The 18642-nt window shown below is 41.2% G+C and overlaps 1 protein-coding gene across 1 annotated transcript in view; it reads right to left on the reverse strand.

Moving 5' to 3' along the window:
* RHOA (ras homolog family member A) overlaps nt 1-18642 on the reverse strand; it is a 51695-nt gene that overhangs the window by 13102 nt on the left and 19951 nt on the right. The gene's annotated exons all lie outside the window — the stretch shown is intronic.

Consider the following 18642-nt stretch of genomic DNA (forward strand, 5'->3'; position numbering starts at 1 on the left):
AAAAACGCAGTAAAATATACATAAAATCTACCACTTAAACAAATCTTAAGTAATAACTTTGGTGGCATTACTCACATTCAACACTATTGTGCAACCATCACCACCATCCATTTCCAGACCTTTTTTCACCTTCCAAAATCTAAGTTCTATATTCATTAAACAATAACTCCCCATTTCCCCTACCTCCCCTCTGGCAACCACCATTCTACTTTCTGCCTCTATGAATTTTACTACTATAGCTACCTCTTGTAAGTGGAATCATACAGCATTTGTCCTTTTGTGACTGGCTTATTTCACTAAACATAATGTCTTCGAGGTTTCTTCACTTTGTAGCATGTGTCAGAATTTCCTTTAAGACTGAATAATATTCCATTGTATCAATATGTATATACCACATCTTATTCATTCATCTGCTGACACTTGGGTTGCTTCCACCTTTTGGTTATTGTGAATAATATATTTATCACAATATACTGTGGATAGTATATTCACAAATATATCCATCACCAGGAACCAAAGAAAAAAGATAAACTGGACTTCATAAAAATTTTTAAAACTTTTGTGGTTAAAGAGAGAGCATCAAGAAAATGAGAAGACAACCCACAGAATAGGAGCAATGTTTGCAAATAACATATCTGATAAGGGACTTGTATCTAGAATACATAAAAAACTGTTACAACTGAACAACAAAAAAAGCAGCTTAGGTTGGTAGTCTGGCTCTGAGTCTCTCGTTGCAGTCAAGGTTGATTTAGACCCAGAATATATAAAGAACTTCTACAACTCAATAATAGCTAGACAAATAATCCAATTTAAAAATGGGCAAAGGGGACTTTCCTGGTGGCACAATGGTTAAGAATCCGCCTGCCAATGCAGGGTACACGGGTTCAAGCCCTGGTCCAGGAAGATTCCACGTGCCTCAGAGCAACTAAGCCCGCACGTCACAACTACTGAAACCCGCGTGCCTAGAGCCCGTGCTCCGGAACAAGAGAAGCGACTGCAACGAGAAGCCCACGCACCACAACGAAGAGCAGCTTGATGCAACTAGATAAAGCCTGCACGCAGCAACAAAGACCCAACGCAGAAATAAATAAATTAATTAATTTAAAAAAATGGGCAAAGGATCCGACTCGATCTATGACCCAGCAATTCTACTCTAAGAGAAATGGAAACGTGTCCACACAAAAACTTTACATGAATGTTCACAGCAGCATTATTCATCATCATCAAAAAGCAGAAACAAACCAAATGTCTAACAACTGATGAATGGATAAAATGTGATTTATCTACACAATAGAATATTATTCAGCAATAAAGTGTGTGTGTGGGGAATACTAGTACATGCTACAACATGGATGAACCTTAAAAACATTACAATTTGTGAAAGAAGCTAGCTAAAAAGAACCACATACTGTGTAATTCCATTTATTTGAAATGTCCAGAATGGGCAAATGCAGAGATAGAAAGTAGACTGGTGATTGCCAGGGGAAGGGAGTTGGAGGAATAGGGAATGACTACCAAGGGAATAGAGGGGTTTCTTTATAGGGTGATGAAATTTTTCCAAAATCATTCTCAGATGATTGCACAACTCTATGAATATTCTATATACAAATGAACTGTACACTTTAAATGGGTGAATTGTAAGGTATGTGGATATTCAATAAAGCTGTTAATAAAAAAGAAAAGAAAAGCATAAAGACTCCCTCCATTTGGCACAGACTAGTGGTCAACCCCAATTCCCACTATTACCTCTTAGAACAGCATTCCAATTTTTAGTTGTGCACTTTGTTGCCCAGCTAAAAGACTATATTTCTTAGCTTCCCTTATATTAGGTATGGCCATGTAGTTCACTTTGTAGTTCTAGCCCCTGAGATGTAATCAGTATTTTGTGGGACTTCCAGGAAGTCTTCCTTAAAGTTGAAGTCTCATGCCCTTCTCACCCTCTTCCTCCTTCCTGCTGCTTAAATCTGGAGTCCGGGCTGTTTAGAAAAAGTCCTAGAATATGAAGATGAGTGCCACACCCTGGAGTTGGAGGAATAAAGGGTAGAAGGAGCCTAGGTCCCAGATACCTTGAGAGCCACCATCTCAGCCCAACTGCCTACTTCCACACTTCTTTTATGTGAAGGAAAAATAACTATCTTGTTTAAGGTAGTATTTTTCAGGTCCCCATTACCTATAGTCAAACTAATTCTCAACAATACATACTCACTGACAAAATCATGTTGTCTGAAGGGAATGTTTCTCAAACTGGAGTGGATGAGACAATCCATTGGGGTACATGAAGGAAACATTAGAAACTAATTTTTTTTTTTTTTTGCGGTACGCGGGCCTCTCACTGTTGTGGCCTCTCCCGTTGCGGAGCACAGGCTCCGGATGTGCAGGCTCAGCGGCCATGGCTCACGGGCCCAGCCGCTCCGCGGCACGTGGGATCCTCCCGGACTGGGGCACGAACCCGTGTCCCCTGCATCGGCAGGCGGACTCTCAACCACTGCGCCACCAGGGAAGCCCATGAATTTACCTCTTTAAAAGTCCTTCCTCTATATTCAGTCTGACTGCTAACATCTTGAAAGGATTCACAAACCATTTTCTACTTTTTCTCATGCTCTCAAATTCATGCCAAGACTTTATATACTTTACCCATCTCAGGCCTAACTTGGTATACTGGTTTATGCCCAAAGTCAAGGAACCAGGACTTTCCAGGATGCAAACAAAATGCATCAGGAACTTCCCTGGTTCAAAAAAAGGCTGCTATCTTTGAATAGCATCCTTCCTAGAAAGCACTCAATTCTCAAGAAATAATTCCTCTAAATCTAATGTGGTTAAGGACACACAAAGTGAAAATGCCAGGGAGCGGGCTTCCCTGGTGGTGCAGTGGTTGAGAGTCTGCCTGCCAATGCAGGGGACACGGGTTCGTGCCCTGGTCCGGGAAGATACCACATGCCGCGGAGCTGCTAGGCCCGTGAGCCATGGCCGCTAAGCCTGCGCATCCGGAGCCTGTGCTCCGCAATGGGAGAGGCCACAACAGTCAGAGGCCCGCGTACCGCAAAAAAAAAAAAAAAAAAAAAAAACAGGGAGCAATCAAAAAGGCTCTTGAAAATTTTCCCTGGGGAACATTTTGCCCAGGAAAAGTATAAAACCATTCAGCTTCTACTGATGACAAAGACAGAAATCACAAGTGATTATGGGATAAAATGAAAATGAAAGCCTACAATTACAAGGTAATTTCTGGGATGCTAGGAGTCTGGCGATACAACCAGAGTTGTTGATCAGATGTGAAAAGTACAAACATCAGAAAATGAAACTCACTAATTTTTCCTGAAATGACCCAGGAATTTTTTTACTCTAGTATCTTTCCTTTCCACTTTGTTATAATCCAATATCTTTTAAAGTACATGGCTTGCCAGCTTGAGAAAGGAAATCACACTGAGCTCTCTGCAGTCTATCTGCCAGATGTATCATTTTCTATTTCTAGTCTGAATTGTTTCAGATATAATTCTTAAGAGCTTTGAGTAGAGGTTTATTTTTCCAGTAACAGTCAATTATATCTATTTAAGTTACCTGTAATAATATGCAAGTGACTGTATATTTCTTTTAAAAGTTCTTTATATTTTTCCTCAGTTCAAAACCTTCAGCATAAGTTACTGTGCTACCCTCACTCAAGTCGAAAGGAGCTCTCTCATGGTGCTAAAAGGGCACAAAAAGTACCCACTCGGAGTTTATGTTCTCTGCATCACAAAATCAGCCTTTCCTCAGATCTCAAAAAACAATGTGTTCTGGCTGTGAACCAAATATCAGCAAATTACATTAAGCAGTTACTGTTAACAAAGAAAACAAGACAACCAATATTGCAATATATTTCCCATCCATATGTAAATAGAAATGGGTGTCCAAGAAAAGCAACTGAGAGGCTACATGCAGTGTCCCATGTAATCCCTTGGTACACTTGGTACTCAGCAGTCACAAGAGCAGAGAGCTCAGCGACTCTCAGGAGCCCACACCACAGCCCTCCAGTGCAGCACCCCTTTAGAGGAGGTATGTGGAATCTCTGCCATCTCTTACAAGGTCTGGCATTATGAAAGGCACTCAGTGAAGAGCAGTTACTACTACTAGGGTCTCTCTCCTGCCCAGGCCTAACCTTAGGTCCTCTAGCACCTTTCAATTCATACACTATTGCCACCTGTGGTATCCCACATCACTTTCATCTCTCCTGTCTACTGGCTCCTTCTTTCAGTCTACAATAAAGTGCAGGGTGCCCTATTCTAAAACAAGAAATCTCCACATCCGTGCTTTCCTCTAGTAACCTTCCTCTCTCTGATCTGTTTCAAAGAAAAGGCACAAATTTCTGCTTGCTTCATACCTACTCACTTGCTTAAATTCTTCCCATCTGCATTCTGCCCAAACTTCTACTGAAACTTTCTCAAAAGTCACTAATGACCTACCTTCACAAAATCCAGTTCTCATTCTCCTTGATATTTTTTTTTTTTACCACCATACCTTCCTATCCTTGGACCTCCTTGACAAAATATGCTGATGTGCTGATCTCTTAAGTCTTCCGTCTCCCTAGCTACAGCCTCCACACCTAACGACTCCCTTCAAGATTGTTTTTTTCCCTCACTCTCCTAATACTCTACCTATCTCTGGGGGTTTCAGTTCTTCAAATACTACTTTTATGCACATGATTCTCAAATCTCTATCTCTGACCCAGTCCATGTTCTCAAACTCCAGACACACCTGACCTCTGTGCTCTGCTTGCATATCAAATTCAACGTCTCCAAGACATCATCCCAACTTCTGTCAAGTCTCTTCCCAGTTCCCCCAATCTTGGTGACAAAAACAAAATTACACTCCTAACACACTCAACTTACGGTAGAAACCCTGAGGTTAAAAGACTCTTTTACTTCCTTTGTTCTTCACAGTATGACTACTGTCAAGTTCTGGAGAATTCTACCCCTTCACGGGTCTCACTTCCACCACTAACACTTCCCCTCGCATTCCTACAGTCATCGTTTTCAGTTCAAGTCCTCAGTACTCTCTACCTGGAAAAAAAAGCAAAAATCCAACTGGTTTCCTCACTTCCCTTCTATCTTGCCTGTTGCAGCCAAATCCTCCATTCCTATGCCTGGGCTTCAGTCCATCAGTCTTTGCTCAAAGGCCTTTAGAAGGTCAATGCCACAATCAGGTCAAGACCCATCAGCCTTAACCTCTACGACCCTCTGAAATTCTAACAGCAAAACCTATTTTATCTTCACAACTTCTCTCCATTCCTTATACACCTGGTTCTGTTAACTGGCCTTGTAAAATTCCTCCACCTCAGCTCAAAGCAATGCCTTCTTTGAAAAATGTTTCCCTTTCCCCAGAAAAGAACAACTCACCTGTCCATCTCAACTACCACCTTCTGTTTCAAAGCCTATTTCTGGTCCTACGGCTTCCACTCCCAAAAATGAGATGCTGCTTAAAACTGGGGCTTTGGACTGCTCTTGGTTCTTATACATATCAGTTCAGCCACTTTTACCAGGCATCCTACCCTATGTGAGAGATGTGGCAGTTTATTTCTCTGTGCTTGACTCATATCCATTCCTGAGGTTTAAGTTCCTCCAGGACAGGGACTATGCTTCTGGCTTGGCCTATCCCTTGGAACTGTATTCCCAGCTGCATTAATGTGGCAAGGATACACTGAATGGGATCCATGTACAGAGCAATAAAGTCTAAAGAAGGGGTATGTTTCCCCAAAATACTGATGAAAAACCTATAGTCTCAGAAAACTGAAATTCCACTCAAACTACCACAGGTCAAGCACTAAAATACTGAAAAAGACTTAGTGTGTAATACTAACTGGAGCTGGACATGTGCTGTACTCAGTAGAGAATTTCAATGACATTCCTTTGAAAAACAGACTACCAAAGTATATCAACTGAAGCTACTTCTGCCTGACTTACCACGGACGTTTTTGGAGTCTCAACATTGCAGCTTCCCCTCCGGTCTGATATACCATATATAATGTTTGCTATCTGCCTTTCAAAAGTCCCCAATTTTAAGCACATACTTCCTACCATCACTGTATTGCAATTGGATCCTTCACACATCTGAAAACATCCCTGTAAAATGCTGTTAGAAAGCCAGGTAGCACCACAGCAAAGATACATGCTCTTAGTAACTACTCTTCACAGGTGGACAGTGTGCCAAGTATACTGGGCCCAGCCCTGCCCCCTGATTTTCAAGGCCAAGAAAATTCCCAGGATGGGAACAATGGCGTTATCAGTGGCTGTTGCAACCTCTCAAAATCAATCACAACAATGACAAATTAAGGTGCGCTGACTTAGATATGGATGGAGCCTACCTTGCCCCTGTTGCTTTACTTTTGGGGTTTTTTGGCCGCGCCGCACAGCTTGCAGGATCTTAGTTCCCCGACCAGGGATTGAACCCGGGGCTCTGGCAGTGACAGCGCTAAGTCCTAACCACTGGACTGCCAGGGAACTCCCCTGTTGCCTTGCTCTGATGTCAGTTACTATTCTACAGGCAACATGAAAGCCCCACAGTCTTCCTGGTATAGTCTCATTCACAAAGTTACTGACAACCACACCAAAAAAGTCAGAAAGACCTTCTAACTCTGTGTCCAGAATGCTTTAAGCTACAGCAATAGGGTGAACTCAACAAGGCCACATGGGTGGCTGTCTGCGGCTGGCATTCAATGATCTAGTGGTTAAAGCACAAAATACAATAAAGAATTACTAATCGCTATTTAAAGGTTTCTATTAGAAAGCAGGAACTTTTGTTTTATTTGTTCAAAGACTCAAAACTTATCAAAGGTTGAAACTCAGTACAGGACTGGCCCTGCTGCTAAGAAGCAGTGCTGGGAGTGAATGGCAAGAGGTCACCCTTCTGGAAACTACCACCTTCCTTCCATAAGAGGAAATAAGGGCTGTCTGGACATAAACATCCTCCCTGAACAGCACTGAGGGCAGAGGGGAGGGAAGAAGGCAAGAACAACTTTTTTATGATGTGCAAATCCTGGTGGACATAGTCACAAGTACTTGGAGCAATGCCCCTTTCAAGGGTGATTCTTCTGCTGGCATTGATGATGAAGCACTTTCCGAGGCATACACCTCACCGGCCCCATCAGAGGCTTGGGTTTTTGGAGGACAACCACTACTGATACACTTCACTGCCACATCTGATAGTGATGCCTACTGCTAATTACAGGCTACTTGTGGCTCTCAACTCCATTTCTGCCTCACCCTATTACCTGACATACAACTTCAAAAAACACACTGTGCTAATCATTCTCTGGTTCTCTCGTTAACGATACAAATGGTGTCATAAGTTTCAAAATATGCTATACTACAACAGATCTTAAACTGCGTGGACCTTGATCAGCGACCATGACAACTTACACTGGTATATCACAATGTACCTGTTACACATTTGATAGGAACTGATTTGATCCTGAACTCCTCCAAAGGCAGGTTTAATTATCATTCATTTTACTAATGAGAAAAGAAGCTTAGAGTTACTATATTTTACTGAGTATAAGGCCAGTATGTTATTAAAATATATTTTCAAACTGAAAAACTGTTCTAGCATATAAGGTACACAGTTCTAAAACTTCCAATTTTAGAGAGGATGCTGAAATGTAACTTGTGCAATTGGGATAGAAAACAAAGGATTTACTCATTGCCAAAGAGCCCTACAAATCAACCAAACTCCATTAGCCTAAATTTCTGCCAGTAAACAGATAAAATAGGCCAGGTCTACTAAGCAAACATGTCATGGAAGCCCTGTGCCAAATGACACACAATGAAAGGCATATGATGTCCAATTGGTCAGGGGGAAAGGGGATGGGGGAACATGACACATACGAAAAAACGTTATTCTACAGCGTGTTATATATTATACAGTGGATATATACACACACATATAGAAGCTTTCTTAAAAAATATTTCAATTGAAGTATAATTCATAGGACTTCCCTGGTGGCCCAGTGGTTAAGAATCCACCTACCAATGCAGGGGACACAGGTTCGAGCCCTGGTCCCGAAGATCCCACATGCTGTGGAGCAACTAAGCCCGTGTGCCACAACAACTGAGCCCGTGAGCCACAGCTACTGAAGCCCGTGCACCTAGAGCCTGTGCTCTGCAACAAGAGAAGCTACCACAACGAGAAGCCGATGTACCGCAACGAAGAGTAGCCCCCGCTCGCAGCAACTAGACAAAGCCCATGCACAGCAATGAAGACCCAACGCAGCCAAATTTTTTTTTTTTTTTTTTTTTTTGCGGTATGCAGGCCTCTCACTGTTGTGGCCTCTCCCGTTGCGGAGCACAGGCTCCGGACGCGCAGGCTCAGCGGCCATGGCTCACGGGCCCAGCGGCATGTGGGATCTTCCTGGACCGGGGCACAAACCCGTGTCCCCTGCATCGGCAGGCAGACTCTCAACCACCGTGCCACCAGGGAAGTCCCCCAAAATTTTTTTAAATAAATAAATTAATTTAAAAAAGAATCTGCCTTCCAATGTAGGGGATGTGGGTTCGAGCCCTGGTTGGGGAACTAAGATCCCACATGCTGTGTGGGGCAACTAAGCCTGTGTGCTCTAGAGCCCACACACCACAACAGAAGATCCCACATGCCACAACTAAAGACCCGATGCAGCCAAATAAATAAATAAATATTAAAAAAAGAAATATAATTTACATACTATACAATTTATCCATTTAAAGTATACAATTCTGGGGATCTCAGTAAAGCATAATGATTATAGTTAATGATACTGTATCATATACTTGAAAGTTGCTAAGGAAGTAAATCTTAAATGTTCTCACTACAAAAAAAAGAAATGGTAATTTTGTGATGTGATGCTTTGGTGGTAATCACTTTGCAATATAAGTGTATCTAACACTTTGTACATACTTACACAATACTATATGTCAATTATGTCTCAATAAAGCTGGGAAAAGAGGTATACAATTCAATGGTTTTTGGCATACTGCATTATTTTTAGAAGTTGTGATAATATATAACAAAATTTCCCATTTTAACCATTTTTGTATATAACTGTGATATTATGCTATATATTTATAATAAGAAATATACATATATTTCTTATTTGGTCTTCATCCCAGCTCCTGGCACACAGCTCCTAAAACCTTAGTAATTTCCTAAGCGATATGTGCAATGGAGAGTTATTTGTTATAATATTTGGTCTTTTGGCCTCATATAGCTCCAGTGTAATCAGGGTGAAGAGTGTCTTGCTATTCGTAACAAGCTCTTTTCAACCATACCTGAGTTTAAGTTAATGAGGTGACTTTTGGAAAATCCCCAAGGATGGGGACTGGTTGCCAGGGGAACCAACCATGTGATTAGAGGGTTGGAACTTTCAGTCTACCCCCACCCCCAAACAGGAAAGAGGGGCTGGAGGTCGAATTAATCGCTATTGGCTGGTGATTTAATCAATCATACCTGCATAATGAAGCCCCTCCCAAACGCAAAAGGGTTCAGAGAGCTTCCAGGTTGGTGTTGTGAGAATGACACACCCGAAGAGCTCTCTGTGCCCCTTCCCACATACCTTGCCCTATGCATCTGGCTGTTTCTTTTATAAGAAACCGGTAATCTAGAAAGTTAAATATTTTCCTGAGTTCTGTGAGTCACTCTAGCAAATTAATTGAACTCCAGGAGGGGGCTGTGGGAACCTGGGGATTATAAAGCAATAAAAGCAGAGCTCTGGGTTTTCCCTGGTGGCGCAGTGGTTGGGAGTCCGCCTGCCGATGCAGGGCACATGGGTTCGTGCCCCATGCCGCGGAGCGGCTGGGCCCGTGAGCCATGGCCGCTGAGCCTGCGCGTCCGGAGCCTGTGCTCCGCAACGGGAGAGGTCACAACAGTGAGAGGCCCGCGTACCACAAAAAAAAAAAAAAAAAAAAGCAGAGCTCTTTGGGTCTTAAATGACAGATTCACAAAATTAAAAGTTGACTTGATTCAGATATAAAATTTGGAACTTTATTTAACCCAAACTCTGCTTGCTTTGGTAACTAAGCCAAATTTCTTTCAAATGAAATTACTCACCTAACAAAATTCTGTTACTGTATCTTTAACCTCAAAACATTAGGGACCCAAGTCTAACTAAGAAGCTTCACCTCCATGTGTCTTACAGAGTGATTTACATTGCTCTAAAGAGGTGAGACCTATACTTGGCCCAGGTTAAGGTCTCTGGAAGAATCTACTTATAAAGAGAAAACATGCAACTTAAACCACCTCCATCTACACAAGCCAAGAGCTGTTGAAGGGTACTGGGAGACTAATTTGGCAACAATCATTTAATATTATTGGTAGCCTTTAAGCAGAAAAAAGGCTTTCTTGAAATTCATTTCAGGACACAATCTATATGAGTTCTCCCAAAATAAAGTAGAAGGTCTTACTGCAAAGGACATCTAGCCCAGGATCTAGCATTCCAACTTTTTTTCTAAAAAATTCCTTAGGCAGTCATCAAAGTACCAGCAAGATAATCAGCTTACTCAAGCCACAAGCTAGAATTTTTCAAGCTCCCAATGAGAGCCCAGATATGGTAGCAGCAGATCTGAAGTGATGCCCAGTACTATCTCTGGCAGATGCATTCTGCTCAAGCCCTCACAGTAAGCCAAAGAACTCTGATCTCAACACAGGCAAAGCAGTTCTGAGATATAGAGAGCTTTAGTTTGTGGCTCACGTTCCTATCTAGTCTCAAAGCTATGTTCTCCCAACCCTGTCTGTCCCAGTATTATTAATGGTGGAGGCTGTCTTCCAAAATGATTATTTCCAGCCACTATGAGCTGATTTGTAAGCTTCTGAGTGCTGCCCCCAATTCTTATACTGTTCTGCTAAAACTTTATTTAACCTAGGTTTACCCAGACAACTTAAGGCTATTCCAGAGTTCTTTTGCCTTACCAAATCATCTATGTAAGGACATTTCCTCATGATGACACAAATGGAGTAATGCTGAACCCTGAATATAAACCACTGCCTTATTCTTTTTTTGTGTGTGTGTGTGTGTGTGTGTGTGTGGGGTACGCAGGCCTCTCACTGTTGTGGCCTCTCCCGTTGCGGAGCACAGGCTCCGGACGCGCAGGCTCAGCGGCCATGGCTCACGGGCCCAGCCGCTCCGCGGCATGTGGGATCTTCCCGGACCGGGGCACGAACCCACATCCCCTGCATCGGCAGGTGGACTCTCAACCACTGCACCACCAGGGAAGCCCCCCACTGCCTTATTCTTAATTCTAAAAATTTAATTTTCTAATAATGAAGTGAGACCCCATTTGCAAAAGGGAAAAGGCATTTTCTTAGATGGAATGAAAGCAAACAACAAGCCAGCACCTATTCTGGCTTTCCTAAAAGTGCCCCTTCTTCTCCAAATCAATTCTTCTAATACAAATTTCAATTCCTTGAGTCATGCTCTCAGGTAGGTGTGAGGAAAACCAATAGAGTACAGTAAAAATATAGAAAGTGTAAATGATAGGCTCAACTCTTTCAGCTACATTTGCGTTTTAAAAGAGCCTATAAAACCCAAATAAACACGTAGTAGACGATTACTCCATGAGAGATGAACCTTCCTTGATTATTCCTCAATCACTCTCAACTTCACTGTGTATGTAAAAAAAAAAAAAAAAAAAAAAAAGGTGGGGGAGGTTTTACAAAGAAAAGAGAACAAAGACTAAATCTCAAAAGTCTTAAGATGTCAGAGGGAAGCAATAAAGAAAACCATGATACAAAGCACAAGGAATGAAGTGTTAAAAGAACTGATTAGGGCTTCCCTGGTGGCGCAGTGGTTGAGAGTCCGCCTGCCGATGCGGGGGATGCGGGTTCGTGCCCCCGTCCGGGGGGATCCCACATGCCGCGGGGCGGCTGGGCCCGTGGGCCATGGCCGCTGAGCCTGCGCGTCCGGAGCCTGTGCTCCGCAACGGGAGAGGCCACAGCAGTGAGAGGCCCGCGTACCAGAAAAAAAAAAAAAAAAAAAAAAGAACTGATTAATACCCCAGGAGTTAATCTTTTGGGGTTAACAACAACAACAAAAATTTTTTAAAGGTATTTCACGAAGTGAGCACATCCATGTAACTACCACCAAGATCAAGAAACAACACCATCAGCATGCCAGAAGGTCCCATGTCCCCTTCCTCCTAAGTCATTCCTGGACTAGTCTGATTTCTTTCACTGTGGATTGGTTTTGCCTGGGTTTAAATTTCTTTGCTGATCTTGAACTTTGTTTGGGGCTACTTTATTTTAACAATCTTTCAGAGATTCATCCAGGTTGCTTCAAATAGCACTTGGTTTACTTTCATAGCTGTGTCGTATTCTGCTCTTGACTGATTATTTGGGCCTTTTAGGAATACTTATGACAAATCTTGCACATGTTTGGTATACTTATTTACTAAACAATTTTGTGGGTTTATACCTAAGAGAATGTTTTGCTTTAGTATATACTACTAAACAGTTTTGCAAAGTAGTTATATACTCCCACAAGCAGTAAATGCTTCCCATTCAATGATACTTTTTAAATTTTAGTCAAGTTGGTGGGTGTGTAGTGATATCTCATTATGGCTTTAATTTGCATGTCTCTGATGACTAGCGGTGTTGAACACCGTTTCCTGTGTTTACTGGCCATTTTGGAAAGCTGCTTTTGTGAAAAAGGATTACCTTGAACTAAGAAATTCAATCCTACTGGGGAAATAAGATACCTATGAAACATACTAAGATGTAGATTGAGATTTTTAACAGAAGCCAAAAGAGTAACAGAGTAGGTTAGACTATCAATCACTAAGAAGCAGATAAACAGATTTCAGAGAAATTTTAAGACTCACTGAAAATTATTCTGGGGTACCTGGTAGGTGGTGGGTGCTTCATTTTACCCCTATAGTGCATACACTGATTAAGAGGTTCTCAAAGTTTAACATGCATCAGAATCACCTGGAGAGAGGGCTTGTTTAAGCCCAGATTAATGGACCCACCCCCAGAAGTTCTGATTCAGTAGTTCTGTGGTAGGGGCTGAGAATCTGCATTTCTATCAAGTTCTCATGTGATGTTAACACCACTAATCTAGGGACCTCTTTGAGAACCACTGAAGTGTTCTAGATAGTCACCTTAATAGGACTATTTCATTAATTGAAAACTAAAGACTAAAGGATTAAAAATACAGGGAATTAAGTCTATTATTAGTGCCTTACAATATTTGCTTTTGGTTCAGTGAGTTATTTTTAATTTCCAATCCAATTTAATCTAGGAAGACTCTAGAATGTTGTACACTAAACTCTAGGTGCCAAACAGCTCCAGAAAGCCTTCAGGAAGCTATTCAGACAAATGTGAGTCAACATCATGGTTACACAAACATGAGGAAATCACCAGACTGCTGTGTGAAATGGAGAGAACTGAATGTTAATGCATCATTGTAGTGTACCTACCCAAGTGCAGGAAGCAGCCACTCTAACAGTTGAAAAGTGTCTGAAGGACAGACCACTCCCCCACACTGTGCAACCAGGTAAGCAAGACAGGCAAGAGTGCAAATAGGCTGTAGTCACCAGAGGGAATCATTAAGACTTGTAAAAAGAAGTGTGAAAAGAGCTGGCCACCACTTATAAGTCTTACTGTAGCACAGCTTCCTGAAACTCAGAAAGCTACTACCCTTGCTTGACAGATGATGATCTGAACCCCTCCATGAGAGTAAACAGACTTAAGACACACTAGAACCAAATCGATGACTTCACAGCAACTCAAACATACTCAACAAATCTGGCAGCTCTCTTCCCCTGGTATGTAAATGACATTCTGAAAAGAATGTGTACAAAAAAATCATAAAAGGATAGAAAGCTAGGGAAAACGTGAAATATAATTTTTACAACCACAGGACTTTTGATCAAATATATGGAAAACTCACTTAAGGAGAAATAATTCAGAGTAATCAATCACCGTAAGTTACATATTAATTGACTCCATCCTTCCTTCCCTTCCTTTCTTTCTTTCTAAAATATCTATCTGGCTGCACCAGGGTGGCTGCGGCATGTGGGATCTTTTTAGTTGTGGCATGTGGGATCTAGTTCACTGACCAGGGTTTGAACCCGGGGCCCCCTGCATTGCGAGTGCACAGTCTTAACCACTGGACCACCAGGAAAGACCCTTAACTGAATGTTTCACAATGTCACCAAGATTTGCTTGGATAGGCAAAAGAGAAAAGGACACTAAAACCTGCAGGATTGCTTCTTGATGTTTGCAGGGGAGAGAAGGGTGAGAGTAGAGTGTTTAGGGATATGGACTCTGGAACCAATTGTTTATTAGTTCAGGGCCTTGTTCTGCCCCTTACTGGTTAGCTGAGTGACCTTGGACAAGTTAGCCTTTCTGTGCTTCAATTTCTTTATCTGTAAAATGAGAATACTAGGCGATCCCATAGGGCAGTTATGAGAATTAGACATGTTCATATAAAGGAAAAAGTCTATAACGGCATTATTCAAGTATTTGCTATTTCTGGCAATCTCCCTTTTATTTTCTACAAAGTGGTGGGAGACAAGGCTTCTTCACCTTTAAATGCCTAACGTTCTAGGTACAAGTAAGGAGAAAAAGGAAGTTGGGGAGGGGTGGGTGCAAAAAAAGAAAGATGATCTAAATAAATGCAAAGACATCTGTGTTCATGGATCGGAAGATTTAATATTGTAAAGGTGACAATACTCCTCAAATTGATCTATATATTCAAAGCATTCCTTACCAAAATCCTAGCTAGCTTCTTTGCCAGAAATTAAGAAGCTGCTCCTAAAATTCATATGGAAATCCAAGGGACCCAGAATAGCCAAAACAATCTTGGAAAAGAAAAATTAAGTTGGAGGACTTCCTAATTTCAAAACTCACTACAAAGCTAGTAGTAAACCAAAAAGCAATGTGGTACTAGTATAAACACAGACATATAGACAAATGGAATAGGACAGAGAACAGAAATAAACCTTCACATATATGGTCAAGTGATTCTTGACAAGGGGCCAAGACCATTCTATGAGGAAAGGACAGTCTTTCCAATAAACAGTACTGGGGAAACTGGATATTCACATGCAAAAGTTTAGACTCTGACCTTATACAATAAACAAAGTTAACTCAAAATAGATACAAGAGGAAAACTATAAAAACCTTAAAATACTGAGGAAAAATCTTCCTGTCACTGGGTTTAGCAAAGATTTCTTGGATATGACACCACAAGCAAAGTCAATGAAAGAAAACTTAAATTGAACCTTATCAAAATTAAAAAGTTTTGTGTCTCAAAGGGCACCATCAAGAAAGTGAAAAGACAATCCACTTTTGAGGAGAAAAGATTTGCAAATCACCTATCTGATATGGGATTAATATCCAGAATATATAGAGAACTCCTAAAGCTCAACAGCAAAAAAAGAAGCAATCCAATTCAAAACTGGGCAACGGAAAATATACAAACAGCCAATAAGCACATGAAAAAGATAGTCAACATCACAAATTATGATGGAAATGCAAATCAAAATCACAAATACCACCTCACACCTATTCAGATGGCTAAGATTAAAAAAAAAACCCAAAACCCAGAAAACACTTGAACCCAAAACCCAGAAAACAGCAAGTGTTGACAGGAATGTAAAATGGTACAGCCACTATGGAAAACAGTATAGAGGCTCCTCAAAGGATTAAAAATAGAATTACCATATAACCCAGCATTCCACTTCTGGGCATATACTCCAAAGCAGCAGTCCCCAACCTTTTTGACATGAGGGACCAGTTTTGTGGAAGACAATTTTTCCACGGAGCAGGGGTGGGAGTGGGGTGGGAAATAATTCAGGTGGTAATGCGAGTGATGGGGAGTGACAGATGAAGCTTCGGTCTCTTGCCCGTCACTCACTTCCTGCTGTTCCTAACAGGCTGCGGCGTGTTCCTAATGGTCCACGGCCCAGGGTTTGGGGACCCCTGCTCCAAAGAATTGAAAGCAGGATCTTTTTTTTTTTTTTTTTTTTTTTTTGCGGTACGCGGGTCTCTCACTGTTGTGGCCTCTCCCGTTGCGGAGCACAGGCTCCGGACGCGCAGGCTCAGCAGCCATGGCTCACAGGCCCAGCCACTCCGCGGCATGTGGGATCATCCCAGACCGGGGCACGAACCCGTGTCCCCTGCATCGGCAGGCGGACTCTCAACCACTGCGCCACCAGGGAAGCCCTGAAAGCAGGATCTTGAAGAGATATTTGTACATCCACGTTCATAGCAGGATTATTCACAATAGCTAAAACATGAAAGCAACCCAAGTGTCCATCAACCAAGGAGTGGATAAGAAAAATGTGTTATATACATACAAAAAATTATTCAGCTTTAAAAAGGAAGGAAATTCTGCAATGTGTTACAACATGGATGAATCTTGAGGACATTATGCCAACTGAAATAAGCAAGTCACAAAAAGACAAATACTGTATGATTCCACTTATGTTTTAGAGTAGTCAAATCATAAAAATAGAAAGGGGAATGGTGTTTGCCAGGGGCTGGGACGAGGGAACAATGGTGGATTAATGTTCAATGGGTACAGAGTTTCAGATTTACAAGATGAAAATAATTATGGGAATAGATGGTGGTGATGGTTGCACAACAATGTGAATTTTTTTTTTTTTTTTTTTGGCTGTGCCACGTGCGGCTTGCAAGATCTCAGTTCTCCGACTGGAGACTGAACCTGGGTAGCAGCAGTGAAAGCCCGGAACCCTAACCACTAAGCCACCAGGGAAATCCTGATGTGAATGTATTTAATAACCCTGAACTGTACACTTAAAAATGGCTAAGATGGTAAATTTTACATTATGTGTATTTTAACTAAAAAAAAAAAAAAGTGACTAGTAGACCCAAGTCTTCACACTGATTTAGAAGAGAGAACAAATCAGTTTTACAAAAGAAAAGGAGGTTTCCCTTCTTTTGCTGGCTGGTGCCTGTATTATGCCTATAGTGGCCACAGGCTGGCTGTCAAAGGCAATCAGCCTGACAGCCCATGTCAGGATTTAGGAAATGATATCTGTTTCACTTTGGAAAAGGCAACATGTAACGAAAAATATAGATCAAACAAAATTTATGACCTGTCCTAGGCCCAGGATTCCAAGGAAAATTTACAAATTTTAATGGTGGCATTAGAGAAACTAAATAAAACTCAGGAATAAGTAAAAGAAGTCATGGTTATTAATATGAAAGAAGAGATAATCAAAGGGAAAAATGGGAATCAAGTGAAAATTTTACTTAATGAAAAACAGCGAAAGGGTCACCTAACAGTTCTTCAAAGAGCCCAGAGTGACAAGTGCAGCTAGCAAGTTGTTGCAAATACCATTGTGATCTGGGATTTTAAGAAACATAGCTTAATTACAGTTTATCTGGAAGGCAAGTAGAAAGATGCTTAAACTAAGGTATCTGCAGGATTCATGAGACATTTCAATGACAATATAGCAAACACCTACTACATGTTTATACACCAACCATTAATAACTACATAACTGCCTACAAAGTTGGCTTTACTAAGCAATTAAGTTAATATAACAAACAACTTCACCTAGAATTAGTTAAGAAGGGTGTAGGATAGAAAAATCAGCTCAAGGATCGAAGTTCAGAAATTTAAGCCTGGATCATGAGGCCACCCACAAGCAGACACCTAGGTTTTAAGGACTGCACTGCAGAAGCAATGTTTTCCAACAATCTTCTCTGAAATTAAGAGTTGTCTCCAGGTAAACGGTCCAATTCACTCTAGATCTATTCCATTAACATCTGTACCACAATACAATTTTGTAAAAAGTAAAAGCATATTTTGGTCCTATATACACTTTCCTTCTGCCCAAGAAGCCTCCCCACCTCTTCTCTATCTACCAAATATTTACCTTTCAAGATGACGAAGTTACTTGTTTCCTGATCTCCTCTTCCATTTCCTTTTCCTTCCCCACACAACCTCCTTTATAAATATCCTTATACCTATTTATCATTCCTATTTAAACAAGACTCCCTCTACCGACTGAAAGCTAACTTAAGGCAGGGACAGTTCTATTCATTTTTACATCACCAATGCCAAGCATGTAGTGCCAGACACCAGTAGGCTCTCCACATGTGTTTGCTGAATGAATGAACGAAAGCCACTGTGTAATTTACCACTGGCTGCTACATACAGAAGTAAAAATTTGACTTCAATCCACCTTTGAAAGGCACTTGTGAAGCTCTCCTCAACACACTTAAGATGTCACTCACACCTAAATTACGCATAAGCAGGAAGGAAGCCAAAGACTTCAACAATAGTTATCAATTGGAATATAAAAATAATGAAAAAATATATTCAGGGACGCAGTCATTGCTTGAAGCATGAACACAAGAGATAGCATGTCTGGGTTGTGTTTACTCCCAAAGCTGGTACTGTTACAGTTTCAATGCCCAATATGGTAGCCACAAATCACATGTGACTAATTTTTTAATATTTTAATTAATTCAAATTCAAAATTTCACTTCTTTGATCACACTGGCCACATTTCAAATGCTCAACAGCCACATATGACCACTGTATTCGATAAGCAGATATAGAACATGTCCACCATCACAGAAAGTCTACCAGACAGGACCATTCTAAACAATTCTCCCATGGCTATTTGGTAGACACAGGATTCTTATTCAATGTTCTGGTTTTCTGCATGC

The sequence above is a fragment of the Stenella coeruleoalba genome (assembly GCF_951394435.1).
Source record: "Stenella coeruleoalba genome assembly, chromosome: 10".
Lineage (NCBI taxonomy): Eukaryota > Metazoa > Chordata > Mammalia > Artiodactyla > Delphinidae > Stenella > Stenella coeruleoalba.